The sequence below is a fragment of the Trachurus japonicus genome, chromosome 18, assembly GCF_045865225.1.
Source record: "Trachurus japonicus isolate A0001 chromosome 18, Traja_1.0".
Classification (NCBI taxonomy): domain Eukaryota; kingdom Metazoa; phylum Chordata; class Actinopteri; order Carangiformes; family Carangidae; genus Trachurus; species Trachurus japonicus.
The window spans coordinates 18,546,653-18,569,811 of NC_140924.1; the positions used below are offsets into that span (position 1 = coordinate 18,546,653).

Here is a 23,159-nt window from a genome sequence, read left to right on the forward strand (position 1 = left end):
GTATGATTTTCATTATAGAAACTACACCATTTCATTCCGTATCAATGACAATTCTTTCACATTTTGGGGCATTGGGCAAGGCAAGGCAAGGCAATTTTCAGCCTATTTGTATAGCCCATTTTTACAAACAATTTGTCTCAAAGGGCTTTACATAGCATCATAACAACATCCTCTGCCCTTAGACCCTCATTACTAATTGTTAAAGCAGAAGTAAGCAGAATGTTTGTGTTAATATAAGTCTTAAATAGTTCTATCATCCGACAGCAATCACTTCTATAGAGTGTTTGGTCTGAAACACGGGTCTGTCAGTCACTCTGCTCTGCTCTGAGCCCAGGAGAAAACTTTCCTTGTATCCTACAACCTTTATCCAATGAGGAGAGAGAACGGCATAAAGGGGCAGTCCTCTCTGTGTGTGCAGCCAAGGGATGTGCCTGAATGTGGTGACGTAGGGACGAGGACCAATAGATCCATGACGAGGGCGGGGACTGCTAACTCCATCGGCTGACAGGACGTTAGCCAAAACGTCTGGATCGCTTCTGCTTTAAGTCAAAGCTTTCATGGTAGAATCACATTTTAAAAAATACCTACCTGACCACAGGTTTCAATGTGGCAGACAAGCAGCTGTAGGGGCATGCTCATCCCACAATTTTTGCATGTAGATTTAGGCATTTTGCTGAACTCCTCAGCATCAGGGGGGAGAGGATTTGTGTCCAGTCTTTCCTGCAGTGGGACAATATAAAGTATGTGTTTTCCGTTGCTGCTGTTTGACTTAAGCATCTTGGCTGTGTATCCTGTACTCCTTGAGTCAAAACGGAAAGGGGCCTCTGTCCACCACCACCTTAAATATTTAACAGAAAAGACAATAGAATAATCATTAAAAAAAAGATAAAACACATGATGTAAGACAATTTTAGTTCATGTTATTAAATTGCTTAATGCTAGTGCCTACGTGTTTGCCGAACATTTGGGGTTTGTCCCAATGTTTACCACTACTGTCTACTTGAGGGGCCATTTGTAAATAAAAAACGGAACTATCCCTTTAATGCACCTTTCCCTCAATACCACATCAGTGCAGTATTTAGGGCTGACTATCCCCAAAATAAGACAGAATTCATATGCAGAGCTGAGGCAACAATGACTGAGATACATGCTATGAAACATTCCTTAATAATCAATCTATAACGTTCTTGCCATCTACATTATTGGACCATCTGCCCAGCAGAATTTTTTTTTTAGGTTGGATAAGGTTAAATATGGAGAATTACCAGAATACCATCATCTATTGATCAAGATAGGCAACAACAACAACAGAAAAATTATTCCTGCAGTCGGTTGCCAGACCGTTGATAAGTATAACACATTGCTGCTAACAGCTTTGGACTAATGGGCTCTATGCACAGCTCCACTACTTCCTTAACTTAAGCCAGCTCCTTTATTTCCTATCTTACATTACTGGACACACTGATTAATTCAGGTGTGTCTGACCATTATGACTACTCAGACACACCTGGATTAATCAGTTTGTCCAATAATGTAAGACAGGAACAAAGGGGTTGCCTTAAATTCAGGAAGCAGTGGAGCTGTGCATAGAGCCCATTGTGATGTTAGATCAAATCAATCAATCAATCAAACACTTTATTTATTCCCGAGGGGCAATTTAAAAGGCATAAAGAGCAGCATTAAAAGACTAACAAGACATCAGACAACATAAAACATTCCAAAGTGCTACAGTTAAAACATTCTAGATAAAAAGCTCTTGTCTCGGTGGCACCGCAAGTACACGACACAAACACAGCCATAATCGCTTGTTTATGACAGATAAGACTACACAAATACAAACATTGTAACATGCATATGATAATCCATTGAACCACCGACTGATTATAAAAAGGCTTTGTTGAAAACAAATGCCCACGATGGGGAGGAATCTTAGGAAATCAGCGGAGAAATGAGCCACAATGGCGGCTACTGGCTGCACCGATGTAAACAGGAGGTCATTGTCCAACCCGTAAAAATTTTAAAATTAATTAATTCAGACTAATTTTTTTCTTAAATTTTTTTCAATATCAATACTTTCATTCTGCATCCCTCTAAACGCACAGTGGGTGTATTGTTTCTTGAAAAATATAGCTTTTAATAAATATTCTCCATATTCAACCTTTAATAACCCATTAATACAGAAATATTCCATACCTCCTGCTTTATATAGCAGCCAACCTCCAGTCAGTTCTCTCATTTTCGGGTACGTTTCAGTCAGGGCTCTGGCAATCTAGATTCAGATAGACATGAACATTTTTATTTTTTTTTATGCTTACTCTCCCTGCTTTTCTCACAATTTTGGACATACACAATTTATTTCATGCATGGACCAAATCTGACTTTTATACCACACAAAATGTGAAAAGTTATTTATAATTGGTGAAAAGATTAATTTATGCAGAATAGATTTTTGTTATGATGCATTCTTGATGTTTACATAGTATAGGTAACTAAACATGTATTTTTCCAAACATTATCATAACATTCACTACCTTGTCTGGTGCCAAAAAGTGAGCAGAGCATCATGACATCATGGAATTTTAATCATGAATGTTTTAGCTAAAAGACAGACATATGTAATACCTCTGTGTGGTCAGCATCGTCTTTAATGCTTATTGTCCGTTTTCCAAGTCCTGCCCTTAGGAGCCTGGAATCATCTTTTGGAGTTCTGTCTGTTATTTGTGGTAACAGACAGAAATTAAATTCCAGGTGTTTGACACCTGGAATTGCCACACTTGGCAAAGGCCTTTTTCCTCTGCCCCTCCTCATCTGGAACATTGCTGGAAACGATCTATTAAAAAAAAAAAAAAAAGCTGTATTAAATACTATAATCACTGTAACATATGAAAACTGTCAAAAATAAGAAGAAGGCAAATGATTTATTTAATTTCTGGTAAGCTATTCAGTGATAACCTCTGCCATCATAGGGTATGAAGTATGAATAACACAAATATGTGCACAATCATCACTAACTGTAACAACCAATGGATAATCTGTACATGACTGCTATACCTTTGCAATTCTCTTCCAATATTAGAAGCTGCTGGCTGCATGCGGATTGGTGGCTGGAGGCTGGAACACAAAGATTATATTGAGTGCAAAGATATGTAGAATGAGTTACACACTCCACATCCCATGCAAAGTCAAGATTGTTCTACCTTTGTATTTCTCTTCCAGTATTGGAAGCTGCCGGCTCCGGCTGCGTGCGGATTGGTGTTTGGAGGCTGGAACACAAAGACTGCTTAGAATAACATAAAATTATACTGAGTGCAAAGATGTTATCGAATAAGTCACACACTACACCTGCAAGCAGGGTTAACATTGTTTAAATGCCAACATTTGAAATTTGGGTTTGAAGTTATTTGTCCTTGTACATATTTTTTTAAATTTTATTTTGTATATAGGCCTATATAAGTATATATAAGTTATTTTACTTTTTCTGCTGCCACTTGAACAGGGCTTCCTGGCAGACAGAAAAGAGCTGGACTTTGCAAACCTCATTCTGTCATTTCTTCATATTCTTTGTCCTCTGGCCAGCACTTCTCTAATTTTACCCTGTTGTGCCTAAATTGGACATGTTCTACGTTGATAATTAGGCCTATAGATGTTAACAATACTGAGCAGCAATAAATACATTACACTCATGCCCTTCTCATCATACCTTTGCATGGCTCCTTGAAGTGGTGCAGCAGTGCTAGCATTGGACAAAATGTCCATAAAGTTGCGAACTGCTGCCTCGACTATGGAGCAGTCATCCTGGGGGAGACAATTAACCATACATTATTATAATTATGAAGTTAAAAATGAAACATCCTGCCGTGTAATAATAAGGAATAATGCAGAACAAGATTATCGGAAATGTATGGACAGCGCGGAGATGTGAACTGGTTCACCGGACTTCGCGGTTGCTTCCAGTTACTGATAATCGGACACCTCGAAGGGCATTATCCCACTTATACCATGGTCACTTACGAGATAAATAAGGCAAGGCAATTTTATTTGTATAGGGATCCCTCACCCAGGACGGACAGACGTGCAATAGATGTTGTTACAGACAAGAAAACAGTTTATAGTTTATGACACAAAATGTGGGAAACATGGAAATGTTAACAAGAGTAGGCCTAATGAAGGCAGCTTCTGGCTGGCCAGCTTAATGGGAGGACTGGATGGCAGACTGGTTCAAGTAAAGGTTAAATCAATTATTAATACTTCAATGTTGTTTTTACCGTATAAATCAAACATTTTCACAATAAGTGGCTGGGGGGAGTATTTAATCTCTGGCCTCCGATTAATTAAAAAACAAAAAAACAAAAACGAGACTGCTGTGACTGCAGCACAGTGATTCTGCCACAGCCTAAACAGTGAGGGGAGTTGAGGTAGCGTATAGTTTTCTGGCATTATACCTTACATGAAATGGAAGATTTAGCATAACGTTTGCTGCTTGGAAGTCAAGCACAGTTGTGTGTCTGCAATGAAACAACACACGAGCACACGCACACACAGTCGCTGACAGGGGACTAGCGTCTACAGTTTTTGCCAGAAGAGTAGTCATTTCACGTCGTTATATGACCGCTATGATGATATCGAGAAACTCTTGATTCGCTACCTTACATCCCTAGTAATTATCTTACCTGAGCAGGGTCTTTTGACTCCATTAGCACTTTCTGTGCTCACTGAGCGCTGGCGGGCGGCAGAGCGATTGATGTTATCGCTCTGGCGGACGGCAGAAATTGCTGCTCTTTCATTGGATGGTAGGTTGGCACATGGGTGGGCACCGGGTTGATTGGCAAGTCAGCAAGCAACGTGCTGATTGGCTATTCATTCAGCTGTCAAAACAGGGTCAAAATTCGTACTTGTAACTTGAGTTTTGTAAACTTGTAACTTCAGGCTCGCACTTGAAGGTGGGAAATTTGTGTGTCCGTCGGATTTAGTTTTACACATGCACAAAATATTCCCACAGATACAAATATGTTTTACACATGCACAAACTATTTTTACAACTTCAAAACTTTGTTACACATGCACAAAATCGTTTTACAACTTCAAAACTTTGTTACACATGCACAAAATCTTTTTACAACTTCAAAACTTTGTTACACTTGCACATAATCTTTTATACACCTTCAAAACTGTGTTACACACGCACAAAGTGTTTTTACACGGGCACAAAATATTTTTACAACCACAAGACTTTATTACACATTTGAACATCATTGTACAAGTACAGAATCTTTATGACCCTTATTTGATCCCATAATCAATGATATCCATGTTCTGTCTGCAACTGTGCACAGATGTGATGTGACTTAACACTGTCCTGAGGATTGTCAGTTCTCTGTTAAAATACATTGCGCCCAACGTGGGGCTCGAACCCACGACCCTGAGATTAAGAGTCTCATGCTCTACCGACTGAGCTAGCCGGGCTTGTGTACTGGCCCAAAGTTTGATTTTTTTGCCCACGCCATCCAATGCTGACAACCGTGAGATATCCGTTTTTCAAGGCAGACAAAATAAAGCAGAACAAGTAAATTGTTTAAGAGGAACTAAGCAAGTCAGTCGCTTTTTCGCTGTTTTGCTAACCCTCAGCCTGGCCATGTGCATTTGTTTACAACGAAGCCAGTGAAAAAGTAATATGGAGCAGTGTCTAATATTCTAATATTCTAATATTGTGTGCAAAGCGATTTGGCTGTGTGATGTGTGTGTGACTATGGCTGAACGTGTCCGACGAGGGAGGGGGGGGGGGGGGTTGTCGCCAGCCCTAATTATAACAATAATAAATTAAAAACAAAGAACCTATTCTCTTTTCTCAAACAAAATACTTGAAGTTACTTTACTCCTTTGTGGAGACTATTTAAGTTTAGGAAACAAACTTGCTGTCTGTGCCATATACCCAGGGGGCAAAGCAAAAATAAACGACACGGAGCGTTGGAATGGGTGTGTCGCGGTTATGACATTTCATTGGCGACACAGGTTCGTATCTTAGAGTGTCACAGTTTCGGTTTCGACACATGTATCGTTACAGGCCTATCAGATATGCAACCGCACCGCTAGATGGGGGTAATTCCTGCATACTATACCTTTAAAGAAATAGTTCACCAAAAAATGAAATTCAGTCATTAGTGACTTGTGTGATTATCAGATCTATGAGAAGAGAGGAAAACTTGTTTCCGCCCGGTCTCGAACCGGGGACCTTTCGCGTGTTAGGCGAACGTGATAACCACTACACTACGGAAACTCCTGCTCTCTCACGCCATGGGGGTGCAACCGCCATTCCGACATCCCACCAGTCTGACATAGGCCTCTAATTGTGTAAATGACAACACTTAAAGCAGAAGTAAGTGATATATTTGTGTTAATATAAGTCTTAAATAGTTATATCTTCCAACAGCAATCACTTACATAGAGTGTTTGGACTGAAACACGGGTCTGTCAGTCACTCTGCTCTGCTCTGAGTCGAGGAGAAAACATTTATCGTATCCTACAGTTTTTATCCAATGAGGAGAGAGAACGGCATGCAGGGCTGTGTGTGCAGCCAAGGGACGCCGTGAATGTGGCGACGTAGGGACGAGGACTGTTATGGTGCGTTCAAGGAAACTCGTATTTTTCCGACCGTGAAGTGGTACTAGTTCGATCTGGTACAAGTTCACCGGTCGGAAGTTACGAGTGGCCGTTATAGTGACTTTCACAGGTAAAACAGGTCGGAAAAACACGAGTGGGTTGCCTGGAACGCTACAAAGTCGTAAGTTGTGACTTGAAGCTGTAATTTACGATTTCAAAACGCCTGCCTGGAACGCAGCATTAGCGAAAACGACCGGACCACTTACTTCTGCTTTAATTTTCTATCATTAGTGACTCACCCTCATGCTGATGAATACTCCGGAGTAGTTTTTTATTCCCCAAAGTGCATCCGGAGACCGGCGGTTCGTAGTCCAATGAAAACTTTATGAGAGTAATAACGCCAGACACAAAAACGTCCATAAAACTACACAAAAAACATTTAATATTCCTCCTTACTCCTCGTCCGCTGCAATCCAAGTGTCCTGAAGGGATATAGTCCAGAGTACCGACGTCATTTAGGACATTTTTACAGCTTAACAGTCCTGTATTGAATTTGCCTGGGGCGCGCTCTCGCGATTCACGTGTGCATCGTGCCCGACACAAGCAGGTCCATAAAACTACACAAAAACCCTCTATGACCCAGTAAATGACGCATGCAGCGTCATCTGACGTCACGTGTGCCGGTCTGTGTGGGATATTAAGTCCACAAATTGCAGTGCATTATGCAGCACAAAGCCTGTTCAAGGCAATGGAGAGATACGTGGGTGGGCTCATTCTTCATTCACCCATTTGCAGTATAAAACTTCAAATGTGTGTATTTTTTCACAAATCCTGCCCAAAGTTCCTTTAAGTAGGGTTAGGGTTTGTCGTACGGAGGATCAAAAAATCCTCCCCGTCGGGGAATCGAAATGGGGGTACGCGTACCCCTAGGGGTACGTGAGATTTGAATTATATATATAAAAAATATATAAATTCAAAAATCCATTAAAATAATTATATAACGGATATTTCAATAAAATACATGTCTAAATTCATAAACTAAATCTTATATTCAGTGGGCTACTTAATTAATTATCCTAAAAAAAAAAACCGAGCCCCCCCCCCCCCCCCACCAGATGGTTTAACCCAACCTGGCATTTGCCGCACGGCATCGCCTGTCAATCAAACAACGGAGTCGGGGGTTGACGTAGCAGCAGCGCTGCTGAAACACGGAGGGATAAGTGATAAAAAGGCGAAACCAGCGCCGGTAAAATCCCGACCGTGTTCAGAAGAATTTGTGGTGAAGGGATTCACGTCCACGAGTTGCAACCCACTCTATAGGCATCATTGTTTTGTTTTTGGGGAGAAGTTAGCAAACAGTGGCATGAAGCTGGCTCATCTCCAGACGCATCTCAACACAAAACATGCACGTCATGTCGGTGAGCCTCCTGACTGCTTCATGAGGAAACTATGAATTCAGGTTGGTGTTACATGAGATTTTAAACGACAGCATCAAAGCGATCAACTTCATAAAGTCAAGGCCACTAATGCAGGTGTGTTTCACTGCCTCAGTTAACACAGACAGAGAGAAGTCCTCTGGCTCTCAACCTGTTGTTATGATCTGAAGCCACACCTCTGATTGAGCACAGTCCCCCCATGCCACTGTGTTACGTCACAGACTGACTTGCAAAGCAGTAGCCCTACTGTCTTGACTTTTTTCGTGTGTGTGAAGAAATGTGTATCTATAATTGATATCATGAATTCATTTTGAGAACAGATATTTATTAGATAGCATTTTAAACTGATGATTATTGTCATGTGCAAAAATCTTTATAATCAAGTTGATTATTTTTTAGTCTGTATTTCTATATATTTTTATTTCAAAATAGTTCAAAAGAGGCCACTATAACCAATGTTTTACACAGTTTTAAAGTAAAATAAAGCAGACACTGATGACACATTGCTGTGTTTTACGTCTTTTGGTCCAAAAATGCTTTGCGCTGGGTAGGGGGTACTTGGCTGAAAAAATATTTCACAGGGGGTACTTCACTGAAAAAAGATTGAGAACCACTGATCTAAAGCATGATATGGTTTGAAATTAAACGTGTGAATGGCGATAATAAAAAACGTTTTGTGTGTGCGCAACAGTTAGGCCTTTAAGTGGCGTACGTGACTTTCCACGCCAAGGTTGTGATCTATAAAAAACAAACTTGATAGGAGAATGTGCACACCCATTAGCAGTAAAAAACTTAAAATGTATGTGTATTTTTTCACAAATCCTGCCCCAAGTTCCTTTAAGTAGGGTTAGGGTTTGTCATAATATGGAGGAACAAAAATTCCTCCCCGTCGGGGAATCGAACCCCGGTCTTCCGCGTGACAGGCGGAGATACTGTCCACTATACTAACGAGGATGAACACAGAGGGAATCAATTGATTTTTTCTATCCACAAATCTTTTAAGTGGTGAGACCCAAATAAAAAACCTCCAATGCGTAGTTACACAGGTAATCGGTGAGGACCGCTGATGTTTCATAAAAGACCCCTCTCTTGTAAAGACAGTGTTGGATGGTTATCAGATCCATCACTGAGAGGAAAACTTGTTTCCGCCCGGTCTCGAACCGGGGACCTTTCGCGTGTTAGGCGAACGTGATAACCACTACACTACGGAAACACCTGCTCCCTCAAAATTGGGGGTGCAACCGCCATTCCGACATCCCACCAGTCCGACCTCGGCCTCTAATTGCCTAAATAGCAACACTTAATTTTCTATCAAATCATCATCATTCCGACAAGTTTTGCCTCCTATGGTCGGAATGACGGTATTTTTTTAAACATCCTGCCTTTCCGACAATTCCTTTACTTGCCTATTTTTTTCCAAAGATTTTGCACTGGTTGCGCTTAGGCAATGATGAAAGGAGTTGGTTACGTTTAGTAAGGGTCTCATTTATAAAAGTGTACGTATGCCCAAAAGCCAAGTTTTGCGTACACCAAAAAATATTCAGATTTGTAAAACCATGCGCATGCACACTTGTAAGCAAACTTCTCTTTATAAATCACAGAGTTCCTACTAGGGATGCACCGATCCACATTTTTTCACTTCCGATCCGATCCCGATACAAGAATTTTGATATCGGGCGATACCAATACTATTCCGATAGCAGAGCTTTTTTTTCTTGATAAAAATACTTGTGCAATTTCAACAATAATATGCCTGTTCTGCCTACTATGTAATTTTCACACTTGGCAAATTCATTCTGAGGGCCAGATTGGACTCCCTGCTGGACCAGTTTTGGCCCGCGTGCCGCACATTTGACACCCCTGGTCTACAATCTGAAAAATGATGAGAAAATTTTGAAACCTCCCCCCCACACACACATACACCTCCGAGCTTGTATGGCCCTCCCCTCGGAGCCTCCTAACGACACACCCCCGACCTCCCTTTAAGGTTCCTGAAGGTGTGAAAATGACCACTGTGAAGTATGTGGAGTATCTGACTGACCACTTTCTTCCATGGTACAAAAGGAAGAACCGTGCTTTCCGTAACAAAATCATCTTCATGCATGACAATGCACCATCTCATGCTGCAAGGAATACCTCTGCATCATTAGCTGCTATGGGCATAAAAGGAGAGAACCTCATGGTGTGGCCCCCATCCTCCCCTGACCTCAACCCTATTGAGAACCTTTGGAGCATCCTCAAGCAAAAGATCTATGAGGGTGGGAGGCAGTTCACATCCAAACAGCAGCTCTGGGAGGCTATTCTGACATCCTGCAAAGAAATTCAAGCAGAAACTGTCCAAAAACTCACAAGGTCAATGGATGCAAGAATTGTGAAGCTGCTATCAAATAAGGGGTCCTATGTTAAAATGTAACTTGACCTGTTAAGACATTTTTGATTGAAATAGCTTTTGATTTCACTAACTATGACCTCCTAATGCTGCAAATTCAAAAAATGAGCATTTTCAGTTACAACCTGTAAAATGTTATAAAACTCTGTTGTGCGTAATAATTTGGAACAGTGCGTTTTAAGTTTTTATTTTTGAAAAAATACTGTTATCATTGGGAGGTTTGTTCAATAACAATTGAATTCATTAAATAACGACTTGAAAATTATGCTGACTGTCGTTTGCATTGACTATTTAGGAAAATCTGAGAAAAATATAATTTGCATTATAATTTGGAACACAGTGTACAACAATGACAACAGTTCTAATCAGAAACGAGTTATTAGCCATTCATCATAGTCTCACTCTCCCTCCTTTCTCCTCCAGCGGTGCCATGGTGCAGAATTACGCAGGGGGCTCACCGCTGTATTTATACATTTACAGTAATTAGACTGATCGATATAACTTTGAATCATTAACAGAATCAGTTACACTCTGAGGAATGATCAAACGTGATACTTCTCACTCTTGATAACAAGAAAACAGAATGTAACAAGAGTGCAAACTATTACTGGATTTTTTTTCCAGGCTGAGATTTAATTGACTCGATCATATGTTCACAGTATCATAGGAAATTATCTAATTATTCACAATATGTTAGGACTGGATGCTTTACTCAATGCAGCCGCACCGTCCTCTCCCCCTCCTGCGGGAGTGGACAATATGACGGAGAGATGGTGGTGATTAAATATAGAAAAGGAATTTTGCTTTTGAGTTTCAGTTCGATTCTAAGATGTTTCTGAAACAATTGCTCAGTCAAATGCAAAAAATAATGTCGTTGAATTAAAGGGGTCATACCTATGTTCCCACAGCCCTATGTTCCCTCAGCCCTATGTTCCCTCATTTCTAACTTTTGTTGTCACTGAAAATTAGGCCCTATGTTCCCTCAGCCCTTTGGTCCCACCATTGGTTGGGTTTAGGCAATGAAGAAAGGAGTTGGTTAAGTTTAGTAAAAAGACCAGGTAGAGGCTAGACAGGCCAGATAGGTAGAGTCCAGATAGGTAGAGAGAGTCCAGAGGGAACATAGGGCTGAGGGAACATAGGGCTGTGGGAACATAGGCACACTCCCGAATTAAATAATCTAACGCATGATATGGTTTGAAATTAAACGTGTGAATGCCGATAATAAAAACGGTTTTGTGCGTACGCAACAGTTATAAATCACTTATAACTGTTGTGTACGCACAAAACAGGGCCTGAAAGTGTGACTTTCCACGCCAAGGTTGTGATCTATAAAAAACAAACTTGATAGGAGACTGTGCACACCCCTAAGGGCCGAGATATACTTGCTGTAAACTACGCGTACGCGAGCTGCCGCGCGTATCCTGCGTCGCGTCACCTCGCGTCGATATGTGCGTTCGGTCGCAGGCGACGCATCAAACGGACGCAGGATACGCGCGGCAGCTCGCGTACGCGTACTTAACAGCAAGTATATCTCGGCCCTAAGCAAACTCTGACCCATGCGTACGCATGGTCTGGTCTGGGGGAAAAGGGGAAAAAACCCTGCAATGCATATTTACACAGGTAATCGGTGAAGACCGTTGTTGTTTTATAAAAGGCCCCTCTCTTGTAAAGACTGTGTTGGGTGGTTATCAGATCCATCACTGAAAGGAAAACTTGTTTCCGCCTGGTCTCGAATCAGGGACCTTTCGCGTGTTAGGCAAATGTGATAACCACTACACTACGGAAACCCCTACTCCCTCAAAATTGGGGGTGCAACTGCCATTTTGACATTACACCAGTCCAACCTCGGCCTCTAATCAGTCCCTCCAGGACTTTGCGGGCTTTTTTGTGATTGTTGCAGCCTAAAATGCCTGATTTTGCGGCCACATTTTGAAAAAATTGCGGTGCATGTAGCAATGTTTTAAGTGCTTTTGTTGCGATTAAATTGTGGGAGACAGCGAAATTTTTTGAAATGTCACAAAATAATGTGAGGTCCTGTTATACCAGCAATTTTCCACTTGTTAAGAAAGGCACAGGAAAATTACATAGAGTTGAACGTTGTTTTACTTTTAATTAAAATGTCTGTTTAAAAATCACGATAAAACAACTTTTTAAAAATGCCATTAAAACAGTCCAGTCTTTGAATAACAAAGGTAGAGTGGCTACTCAAGTCCAGGGCCAGGGCCTTAGGATGGGGGAAGGGGCACCTGGCCGTCGGCTCCTTATTCTCCTCCAGCGGTGCCGTGTTGCAGCATTACGCACGGGGCTCACCGCTGTATTCATACATTTATAGTGATTAGACTGATCGATAAAACTTTGATTAGTTGAATCAGTTAGTGGTATCCACCATCCTGAAATATATTCTGAAGAATTAATGAACATGACACTTTTCATTATGCTGGTTTTTGTGATGAACAGCATTAAGTAGGACTGGTAACAAGAAAACAGAGTGTAACGATTGTGCGAAAGATTACTGGATTAGGTTTTCCCAGGCTTTGATTACTAATTGACTCTCAATCAATACGTTCACAGTATCGTAGGAATATATTTAGTTATTTACACCATGTTAGGACCGGATGCTTTATTCCATGCAGCCGCACCATCCTCTCCCCCTCCTGCACTCCGGGAGTGGACGATATGACGGAGAGATGGTGGTGATTAAATATAGAGAAGGAATTTTGATTTTGAATTTTCAGTTAGATTCTAAGATGTTTCTGAAACACCAGTCCAATGCAAAATAACGCTATTTAATTAAATCACCGTGGCAACATAGATCTAACGCATACGGGTTGAAATTAAATGTGTGACGGCCGATAATAAAAACATAATCGTTCTTCTCTCTCTGCATTTCTTCAATCTGACTTAAGTTCACCACCACACCGTCTGTGTCGCTGATTCCCCTTTTCCTCCAAACCATGCGTATGCATGGGTCAGAGTTTGCTTAGGTGTGCGCACATTCTTCCGTCAAGTTTGATTCTTATAGATCACAACCCTGGCGTGTAAAGCCACTTCCTTTTTTTTTTTTTTTTTACACCCTTTTCCCCTCGTTTTGTACGTACGCACTTTTCTCCGCCAAATTTGGGATCTATCAAGCCAAAACCTGATGGGGAAAAGTGCGGACATTTCCACCCATTTTGACCATGGCGTATCATGATTTACACCCTTTTTGAAGAACAGGAGGAATTTGCGAAGCAGCTGCTGAGTCAGAGAACTGCAGTGTGCGAGGGAGAGAGGAGCGCGGAGTACACAGTGTTTCGGCTGTAGTGGTGGTGATCCGCACTTTTCTTGGGTCCAGATTTATCAATGTAAATTGCGGAGAGCTGTTTGATAGATCTGAAAAGGGTGTAAATATTTTGGGTGTACGCCATTTTTGGCTTTTCGCCATACGTGAAAATTTAGTAGCAGTTTTCCACCCGTTTTGATAAATTAGTTCCCAGAGCTGTTCATTGGGAGCTATGAATGTCTATCAAATGCATGTACATAGCTTATAGCCAATTGTATCAATCATACCCGATGACGTATGTAGAGCGACAGAAATCCAAAGAAGAAAAAAAGCGTTAAACGTTGCTCTTTTTAAAAAATAAACTAGTGGTCTAAGGGCGCTTTCACACCTGACCATTTGTTCCGAAACAGGAAGCGTTTACGTCATATATCGGTTCGTTTGGTCAGATGTGAACACAGCAATCGCGCTCGATGCGGAACAAAACAAGCGGGCCGAGATCGCTTGGGAGAGGCGGTCTCGGCTCGTTTCCATCCGAGCCCTGGAGCGGTTCGTTTGTAGTGAGAACGCAACCGACACATGTATCGGAACAAATTGACTGGTTACCTGGCAACCGGAGGAGGAGGACCACGGGCAACTGCCCAAAAACAGCAGCGTGTCGTCTTGGCCTTTTCATAATGTACACAAAACAGGAAAGCCGGTGGCAAAAAGAAAAGAAAGACGCAAACTCTAGCCATGAGTCCACCAGCCTTTCCAAGCTGACCCGCGGCGATCAGCACCGGGCAGAGCTCCGCAAACAACCCCTATAACTAGTCATGCTACGGTGCCCGTTTACTAGAAGAAAAAAAGAGTCAAACTGTAGGGTGTGTTAGAGCAGTGGTTCTCAACCTTTTTGAGTCGTGACCCCCAATTTCACATGCACTGCTGTCCGCGACCCCCCGCCCCAACACACAAACACACACACGCCGGTGTGAACGCATGATGGATAAAGCGCAGCGCTGTCCGCGGTGGGTTTTTTTTTTTTTTTGCCTTTTTAGTTCTTGATCCCTGCACTGAAAAAAACAATTGGCTGCTGTAGTTTTGTCTCCATGGCCAATATTCCGACCTGGAGGTTTTCATCAGGGCAAAAGAACAAAACAAAGCGACGGAGTTTAAATAGATGCGGGTGGCGAGTTGATGCGGTGTCCACACACCCGGGCTGGTTTATGTGACATGCGGGGACCTGTCGGCGCAGGAGCGAGTGGAGCGTGGATGCAAGCCAATCACTTTAGAATCATGCGATGTGAACACAAACGGCCCAGAAAAAAGAACGCAACAGTTGTATCGGTTTAGTTGCTGAATCGGAACAACTGCAGGTGTGAAAACGCCCTTAATTACTTAAAACACTTTCTAACGCTGCATCGCAAGGTAAAGCGTCTGCTGCCATGTTGGATTGACAAGCAGCAAAGTCAAAGTCGCTTTGGTGTGTTGTCATCGTCTTGCTGCCCCCTTCCCCTGTTTTGTGATTGGCTTCCTCGTTGAGGGAAAAATTGGGTCGTTGGTTTCCAGGCTGACTTGCAGAGAGAATAACAATGGCGCGCAAGGCAGCATGGGTATATCCAGGCTAAGAGTTTGTCATAATACGGAGGAAAAATAAATCCTCCCCGTCGGGGAATCGAACCCCGGTCTTCCGCGTGACAGGCGGAGATACTGTCCACTATACTAACGAGGATGAATGTAAGGGAAATCAATAGTTTTTTTCTATCCACAAATCTTTTTCGGGACCAGGTCAGGGAAGAGAAGTCTGTGAACTTCTGACTTATTCACTATAATTAAAGTAGATAAGTACGGCGGCCGAGCAGAAGCTCCGTCCTCAAGCCATTTGTTGAGCTTTGGGAAGAAATTGCTCTTTTCTTTTAAAGTAAAAGAAAAACCTTGTCTGAATGAATTTTCATCTATGGACAAAAAAAATGTTTTAAAGATTTGTGATTGATGCACAGTTGCTGCAAAGTGGTTTTGGTTTGAGTTTATTACGTAATGTCCCGGTGGTTCATGTGAAAAGAGCGACATCCAGTGGTCAGAGTGTAAAACATCCAAAAACAGTTACAGATGATTAAGGGAAACCAAAACCACGGTTGTATATTATATTCTAAGCCTGAATGTGTTACTATAAAAACAATATGCTGCCTCAGATGTGTTAGTATAAACCTTTGTAAAATATGAAACATCTGCACGAGATTAAAGGTCGTAGGTGAAAAATAGATGATTAAAATCAGAAAACAAATGTTCAGTTGTCAGACAAAAAAAAAAAAACTCCAATGTGCAGTTACATAGGTAATTGGTGAAGACCATTGATGTTTTAAAAAAAGGCCCCTCTCTTGTACAGACTGAGCTGGGTGATTATCAGATCTATCAGTGAGAGAAAAACTTGTTTCCGCCCGGTCTCGAACCGGGGACCTTTCGCGTGTTAGGCGAACGTGATAACCACTACACTACGGAAACACATGCTGTGCCATGATATGTAAGGACAGGGTCATACTCCATGTTTGTAACTTGAGCTTTGTTAGCTTGTAACGTCTGTGTGGCAGCTTGTAACTTCAGGGTCACATTTGAAGGTGGGAAATTTGTGTGTAAGTCAAAAAGTTAAACATAGAATAGACTTTTTATTTTTTTAATGCTGAAATCTCCCTTTTGTTTATAATGGTTTCATTTTACTCATAAAGCACCTTGTAAAGAGCAGAGTAGAGCAGCTCATTGTAGTTTAATAATTATAATACACATCAAAACCCTTATCTTGCGGACAGAGAAAGAAAACAACTAAACATGAGGCAAATGTTTAAGAGTGTGCAGTAATTAAGTAGGGTTAGAGTTTGTCAATATGGAGAAAAAATTATCCTCCCCGTCGGGGAATCGAACCCCGGTCTTCCGCGTGACAGGCGGAGATACTGTCCACTATACTAACGAGGATGAACACAGAGGGACTCAATCGGTCTTATCAATCCACAAATCTTTTCTAGGGCCTGGTGACAGGCCAAGAAAGAGAAGTCTGTGAAAAAAAAATGTCTGAATGAATTTTCATCTATGGATAAAAATAAATGTTGTAAAGATTTGTGATTCATGCAGTTGCTGCAATGTGGTTTGAGTCTGAGTTTATTCATGTCCCGATGGTTCATGTGACATGTGACTTGTGACCAAAGAGCGACATCCAGTGGTCAGAGTGTAAAACATCCAAAAACAGATAGAGATGATTATGGGAAACCAAAACCACGGTTGTATTTTATAGTCTAAGCTTAAATGTGTTACTACAAAAACAATATGCTGCATTAGTTGTGTTAGTATGAAACATCTGCACGAGATTAGAGATCGTTGGTCAAAAAATAAAATCAGGAAAAAAAATGCTAGTTTCCTCGCTCTTCCTGCAGTCACTTGCAGGTCTAGCTTCCGTGTCTATATCCCATGGATATGGAAATTTTTACTCGACCAGTAACCGCGTTTATTCGAGAGAAGATCTGCTGGCGCTGAGGAGCAAAGGGAACACAGGCATACGTCATCCCATTCCCCGTGAGGTGAGGCGGCAGCAGTGTTAATTTTGTTAAAGACTATGATGAAAAATATTCGTCAACAAACCTTTTTCATGGACGAAAACTAAATAAAAACTAAACAAAAAGTCAGCTATGATGACGAAGATGATTATGAATATACTTAACACAAGTCAACGAATAAAAACGAGACGGAAATGCTAGGGAGGGACGAATGGAGAAGAGGTCCAATCATATTGATTTCTCCGGAAGCAGAGCCACAGCTGCGGCAGTTTCAAACAAAACTGGCCTCGCTCTTTAGCGTCCTGCGGTGCATCCGCTCCGCAACAGCATGTTTCAAGAACAACATATATCAGTGCTGGGTTTAGGACGGAAACAAAGAATTGACATCTGGTCACACTTCACATACAGTGATGCCGGTAACACGCTACTTAGTAACTCGTTACTCTAATATGACCACTTTTTCCCGCGTTACTATCTCCAAACCAGTCACCACCAACCAAGTCACAGTGCGTTACTATTTTTTTTGTCATTTAAGATAAAGGTTATTTCTGCTTTCTTCTTGCATCTCGGGGAGTGACGCCTAAATTCCACTGGATGCGGAACGGCTGCAGATCCGCTCCGGTACGGCGGCGGAGCTGTTACGTATTAATTATAATCACCGTGTGAGCGTCCACTGACTCCGGGTCCGCTGCGTCGTGGGTCCGGAACGGCACCGGCATCCGGCAGCCCTCGCAAAACATACGCAGAGCTTCTATTTTTGCCGGACGCCGGAGCACGGTGCATCAATCAGCACAGAGCAGGTCGTGTATGACAGGAAATCGCGGGCAAAATACAAAATAAAACACCTGGTTAATTTTCAAAATAAAATACACCATGTTTACAGCGGAGCATATTTCCTGCTTTACACCTTGAAAACGTTGTAATGGGCAGCGACCGGCCTGAAGTCAGCAGCTCAGAGGTTTTCAGACATCATTTCACCCCGTTGACACCATGGACAAGAGCCATGTTTCCATCCAAAACTGATTCGCATTACTGGGCAATGCGCATTAAAAGAAATTCGAATCATGTGTGTTTCCATCTATGGACTTTGCACCCCTGCCCCCGGCCGGACTGACGGTCTGATTTGAACACATAGCGCGATTTAGCTCATGTTTATTACCGTCATAACGCGACCCGTGTGTGTGTGTGTGTGTGTGTGTGTGTGGGAGAGAGAGAGTTGCGCCGCCCCAGACTTTAATGATAAACGCTGGATTCGGGGCGCATGACGTCTGTCCGACTACCCATTTCTCCGACCACCCATTTCTCCGACTCCGACCATATTTCTTTATTTTTGCATCCATCAGTCCGACCTCCCACTTCTCCGACTTAAGTAGCCCTAACCCTTAACCTTACCCTAAACCTAACCTCAACACTGTAGAATGGGTAGTCGGAGAAATGAGCCGTCGGACTTGTGGGCAGTCGGACTGACGTATGCTCCCCCTGGATTCGCTGGTTGATAAGTTTGGTTTTTACTGAGGAGGAACTATGAAGAACTGTGCAGTAATCACATATGAAGGTGTGTGGGGGCTTTTATTTTGCCGTGGCGGTGCCATAATTAATTAATTAATTGTTGTGTGACAGCGGAAACCCTGATGTTGTCTTGTGAGTGAACTGCAAACACTGGAGCAGACGGGGTGACGGTGCGCTACGTCACACTTGATTCGCATACAGCTGTTTCCATCCCATTCGAATCAACCAAAACCCGGCCATAGCGAGCGTATTTCATTTTGTGCGAATCAGGGGATTTTAATGCGAATCACGGCGTTTCCATCATCATTTTCCCGATGCGATACATCTAGATGCGCATCTAAACAGCTGATGGAAACGCACCTAAGGAGATAGTGATTGTAAAATCAAGTCAGGTCAGCACCAAGTTGTTTCTCTACTACTCCTCTGGATTAAATTAATTGTTTTTGATTTTGTGGTTCACTTTATGGAAACTACAACCCGCTTTATCGCGAGATCACGTGTTGCCGCTGTGCGGCGGAGCCGCAACAATCAACATCACGGACGGAACCGGTGTGAGTTGACGGAGTTGGAGTACGCAGCCGTTCCGTAGCGGACCCGTTTCGGAATCGTTCCGCATCCAGTGGAATCCCGGCGTGACGCCCGTCCGCGACAAGTCACGTTTTCAGCATGAGGACAACTCACATGTCAAGCAGCCAGCGACACCCAGAAATACACGTGAAGGTAAGGTTATTTTATCAGATAAACCACCGTGTTTATAGGACTAAACATGAAATGTAATAGAAGCTAAAGGAAATCATCTCTGAACTGTATTAGACGATTGACTCGTTGAACATTTCGTCGACTAAGTCCACCGTAATTTTAGCTGACTAAAACTAGATTAAAACTAAAAGATTTCAGATTATTAAAATATGACTAAAACTAAATTGTATTTTAGTCAAAAGACTTAAGGCCCTTTCACACCGGAGACGTATTTTTTGTGCGAATAATTCGCGCGTCAGTGTTTTTTTTTTTTTTTTTCGAACCCCGGTTTTCATTACTGTTCCTTTCACACCGACCGCGAATGTTACGCAGCGAAAATGCGACACAATTTTTTTCCGGAGGTTGATTTTTCATCTCTGCCAGTCAGCCTCTCCACCTGCCGTCTCTCTCGCGTGCGGTTGCACTGCACGTACACACACAGACACACAAACACGGACACGGGCGCATGGACAGGGGAGCTGCTGTGTTGATATAGTACAGTTGGTAACAAGACAACAGTGGCATAGCGAATACGTGAGGGATAATTAACAGATTGAAGACATGACGTGGAGGTGAAGAACCACCCATCGCAAAGCGAAACTTTGGAATATAATTATTGCATCTGTCGCATATACGTGTCGCCGCCGGTGTGAATGGTTTTGGTGCTAAATGTTCGCCACCGAATATTTCGCATTTTTGTGTCGTTAATTCATTACGTCTGCGGTGTGAAAGGGCCTTAAACTAAATTAGAATTTGTTGTAAAAATTAAAGGGACAGTATGTAGCTTATTTGGCTTTTTATTAAGGTGCGTTCACACTAGACCTTTTATTTGTGTCGCTGGCGACAAGTTTACATATTGAGACAATGCTGCCGTAATTCCTGTGGTGCCGGTGTACACAGAGATACATGGCAGTGGGTATGACGCCATGTAAGTGAAAACGCGTGTCTGTGCCAAATCAACGATTGCAGCTTAAAGCAGAAGTAAGTGGTCCGGTCGTTTTCGCTAATGCTGCGTTCCAGGCAGGCGTTTTGAAATCGTAAATTACAGCTTCAAGTCACAACTTACGACTTTGTAGCGTTCCAGGCAACCCACTCGTGTTTTTCCAACCTGTTTTACCGGTGAAAGTCACTATAACGGCCACTCGTAACTTCTGACCCGTGAAGTCGTACCAGATCGAACTGGTACCACTTCACGGTCGGAAAAATACGAGTTTCCTTGAACGCACCATAACAGTCCTCGTCCCTACGTCGCCACATTCACGGCGTCCCTTGGCTGCACACACAGCCCTGCATGCCGTTCTCTCTCCTCATTGGATAAAAACTGTAGGATACGATAAATGTTTTCTCTTCGGCTCAGAGCAGAGCAGAGTGACTGACAGACCCGTGTTTCAGTCCAAACACTCTATGTAAGTGATTGCTGTCGGAAGATATAACTATTTAAGACTTATATTAACACAAATATATCACTTACTTCTGCTTTAACAGCTCCTGGAGCCCCGCCCATAATCAAGGCATTTTTTGAATTTCCACCTTAGAGCATGTCAGCCAAAACTGAGGGGTTTAGTTACTCTTTAAGTAGGGTTAGGGTTAGTCATAATACGGAGGAACAATAGAACCTCCCCGTCGGGGAATCGAACCCCGGTCTTCCGCGTGACAGGCGGAGATACTGTCCACTATACTAACAAGGATGAATACAGTGGGAATTAATCAATTTTTTCTATCCACAAATCTTTAAGTTGTGAGACAAAAAAACCTGCAATGCGTACTTACGCAGGTAATCAGTTTAGCCCGTTGATGACTGTTGTCTTATAAAAGGCCCCTCTCTTGTACAGACTGAGTTGGGTGATTATCAGATCCATCACTGAGAGGAAAACTTGTTTCCGCCCGGTCTCGAACCGGGGACCTTTCGCGTGTTAGGCGAATGTGATAACCACTACACTACGGAAACTCATACTCTCTCAAAATCGGGGGTGCAACCGCCATTTCAACATTACACCAGTCTGGCCTAGGCCTCTAATCAGTCCCTCCAGGATTTTGCGGGGGGTTTTTTTTGTGATTGTTGTCTATCAAATGCGTGTACATAGCTTATAGCCAATTGTATCAATCATACCCGATGACGTATGTAGAGCGACAGAAATCCAATGAAGAAAAAAAGGGTTAAACGTTGCTCTTTTTTAAAAATAAACTAGTGGTCTAAACTACTTAAAACACTTTCTAACGTGATAACCACTACACTACGGAAACACATACTCTTTCTCAGGACATGTCAGGAGACCCATGGCCAAAACAGTCAAAATTCGTACTTGTAAAGTCGGGCATACATTGTGCGATTGTTGGCTAATTTTGAGCCAATTTGCCACTTGTGCGACTATTTTTCATTTTTACCCCTCCGTCAACAAACGAGTACTCGAGTTAGTGTTGGGCGATTTTGACATTCTCAGATCGTCCCAATCGCCCTCCCTGGAGATCGCCGATAGACCTATCTATCGCCCGGGTCCGCGGGGGGGGGGTTGGCGGCGGCGGCCGTTCCATGTGTTCGTTCGACGGGGGGGGGGGGGGGCGGGGCGGCGGCGTATGAGTATCGCTTTTACCGTGCCCTGCTGTCATGCATGCGCGCTTCTCTCTCTCTCTCTCTGTGTGTGAGGGCTATTAATGGAGAAAGAGCGTTATGATCAATGAACGGAACGCTATAGTGTTGCCGAAAGCCGAAAAATCTATTCTGGCGGACGTAATTTATTTGTGGCATTAGTAAACACCTCTTCGGGCTGTGACATACAGTAACAGGGCTGGCGTCGGCAGCCTAGTCACAGCCACAACACCAGCTAAACGTGTTTCCTCAAATTTGAGGCGGAGTGGCCACCCTGTTTACCACAGAGATGTTGTGTGCGGTCATATGACTACCTGGCTCCGTCTGATTGGACGTCGCCAGTGGCTGCATTTGATTGGTGAAACACTGTCATATGACAGAGTATCTGTTGGAAGCAGTGAGAGGAGCGGCTTCATTAAAACAAAACAAACAGATGCGCATTAGATCAATAAAAAAGTAGCGAGTATGTGAGTGTGTAAAATCGCCAAGAAAACAAAACATCGCCGATCGTCCTTCCAATCGCCGATAGACGATTGGATCGCCAATCGGCACAACCCTAACTCGAGTAGTGACCCCGAATATTCGGACAGTAAAATGTGCCACTCGTTGCAGCTCTCGTAACGAGGAGAGATTAACCCCTACGACGAGCTCCCGATCACAAATCCTGTGCTCCCAAGAAAATCCAACTTGTTTGAAATCCTGGTTGCTCCTCGTGAAGGTATCGCACTGTAGAAGCAGTGCCATTTTTTGCAGATGCACAAAATATTACCACAGATATAAAACTTTTTACATATGCACAAAATATATTCACAACTACACAAACGTTAGTACACATGTTGTGAACATTATTCAGGGTCCGACGTTAAGGTCGGGCAAGTACTTTTCAAATCTACTTGCCCCATCTAAATTCTTACTTGCCCTGCCTAGGTTTTTTTTTCTGGTTGTGTGGTGCATACTTTCGCTCATGACTTATATCTTACTAAAATCCTTCCTGTTGACTATACACAACACTACACAACACTTCTTTCTTCAGAAAGCAGTATTTATTATTATCTATAATTGCATTTAAATGGCAATCATTGCAGACATGTAAAATTAACTGCTATTTCACATAATTTGACCA

At 42.5% G+C, this 23,159-nt stretch overlaps 10 non-coding genes across 10 annotated transcripts; all 10 read right to left on the bottom strand.

Moving 5' to 3' along the window:
* Window positions 1-5,390: 5,390 nt before the first annotated feature.
* Window positions 5,391-5,463, bottom strand: trnak-cuu (transfer RNA lysine (anticodon CUU)). The gene has a single exon. It is a non-coding gene; the product is annotated as a tRNA-Lys (tRNA).
* A 738-nt stretch (window positions 5,464-6,201) lies between these two features.
* On the bottom strand, window positions 6,202-6,274 carry trnav-aac (transfer RNA valine (anticodon AAC)). The gene has a single exon. It is a non-coding gene; the product is annotated as a tRNA-Val (tRNA).
* Window positions 6,275-8,915: 2,641 nt separating this feature from the next.
* Window positions 8,916-8,987, bottom strand: trnad-guc (transfer RNA aspartic acid (anticodon GUC)). The gene has a single exon. It is a non-coding gene; the product is annotated as a tRNA-Asp (tRNA).
* A 186-nt stretch (window positions 8,988-9,173) lies between these two features.
* Window positions 9,174-9,246, bottom strand: trnav-aac (transfer RNA valine (anticodon AAC)). Its single transcript has one exon. It is a non-coding gene; the product is annotated as a tRNA-Val (tRNA).
* A 2,890-nt stretch (window positions 9,247-12,136) lies between these two features.
* Window positions 12,137-12,209, bottom strand: trnav-aac (transfer RNA valine (anticodon AAC)). Its single transcript has one exon. It is a non-coding gene; the product is annotated as a tRNA-Val (tRNA).
* Window positions 12,210-15,320: 3,111 nt separating this feature from the next.
* On the bottom strand, window positions 15,321-15,392 carry trnad-guc (transfer RNA aspartic acid (anticodon GUC)). The gene has a single exon. It is a non-coding gene; the product is annotated as a tRNA-Asp (tRNA).
* A 697-nt stretch (window positions 15,393-16,089) lies between these two features.
* On the bottom strand, window positions 16,090-16,162 carry trnav-aac (transfer RNA valine (anticodon AAC)). The gene has a single exon. It is a non-coding gene; the product is annotated as a tRNA-Val (tRNA).
* A 393-nt stretch (window positions 16,163-16,555) lies between these two features.
* Window positions 16,556-16,627, bottom strand: trnad-guc (transfer RNA aspartic acid (anticodon GUC)). Its single transcript has one exon. It is a non-coding gene; the product is annotated as a tRNA-Asp (tRNA).
* A 4,438-nt stretch (window positions 16,628-21,065) lies between these two features.
* trnad-guc (transfer RNA aspartic acid (anticodon GUC)) lies at window positions 21,066-21,137 on the bottom strand. The gene has a single exon. It is a non-coding gene; the product is annotated as a tRNA-Asp (tRNA).
* Window positions 21,138-21,324: 187 nt separating this feature from the next.
* Window positions 21,325-21,397, bottom strand: trnav-aac (transfer RNA valine (anticodon AAC)). The gene has a single exon. It is a non-coding gene; the product is annotated as a tRNA-Val (tRNA).
* Window positions 21,398-23,159: the final 1,762 nt, after the last annotated feature.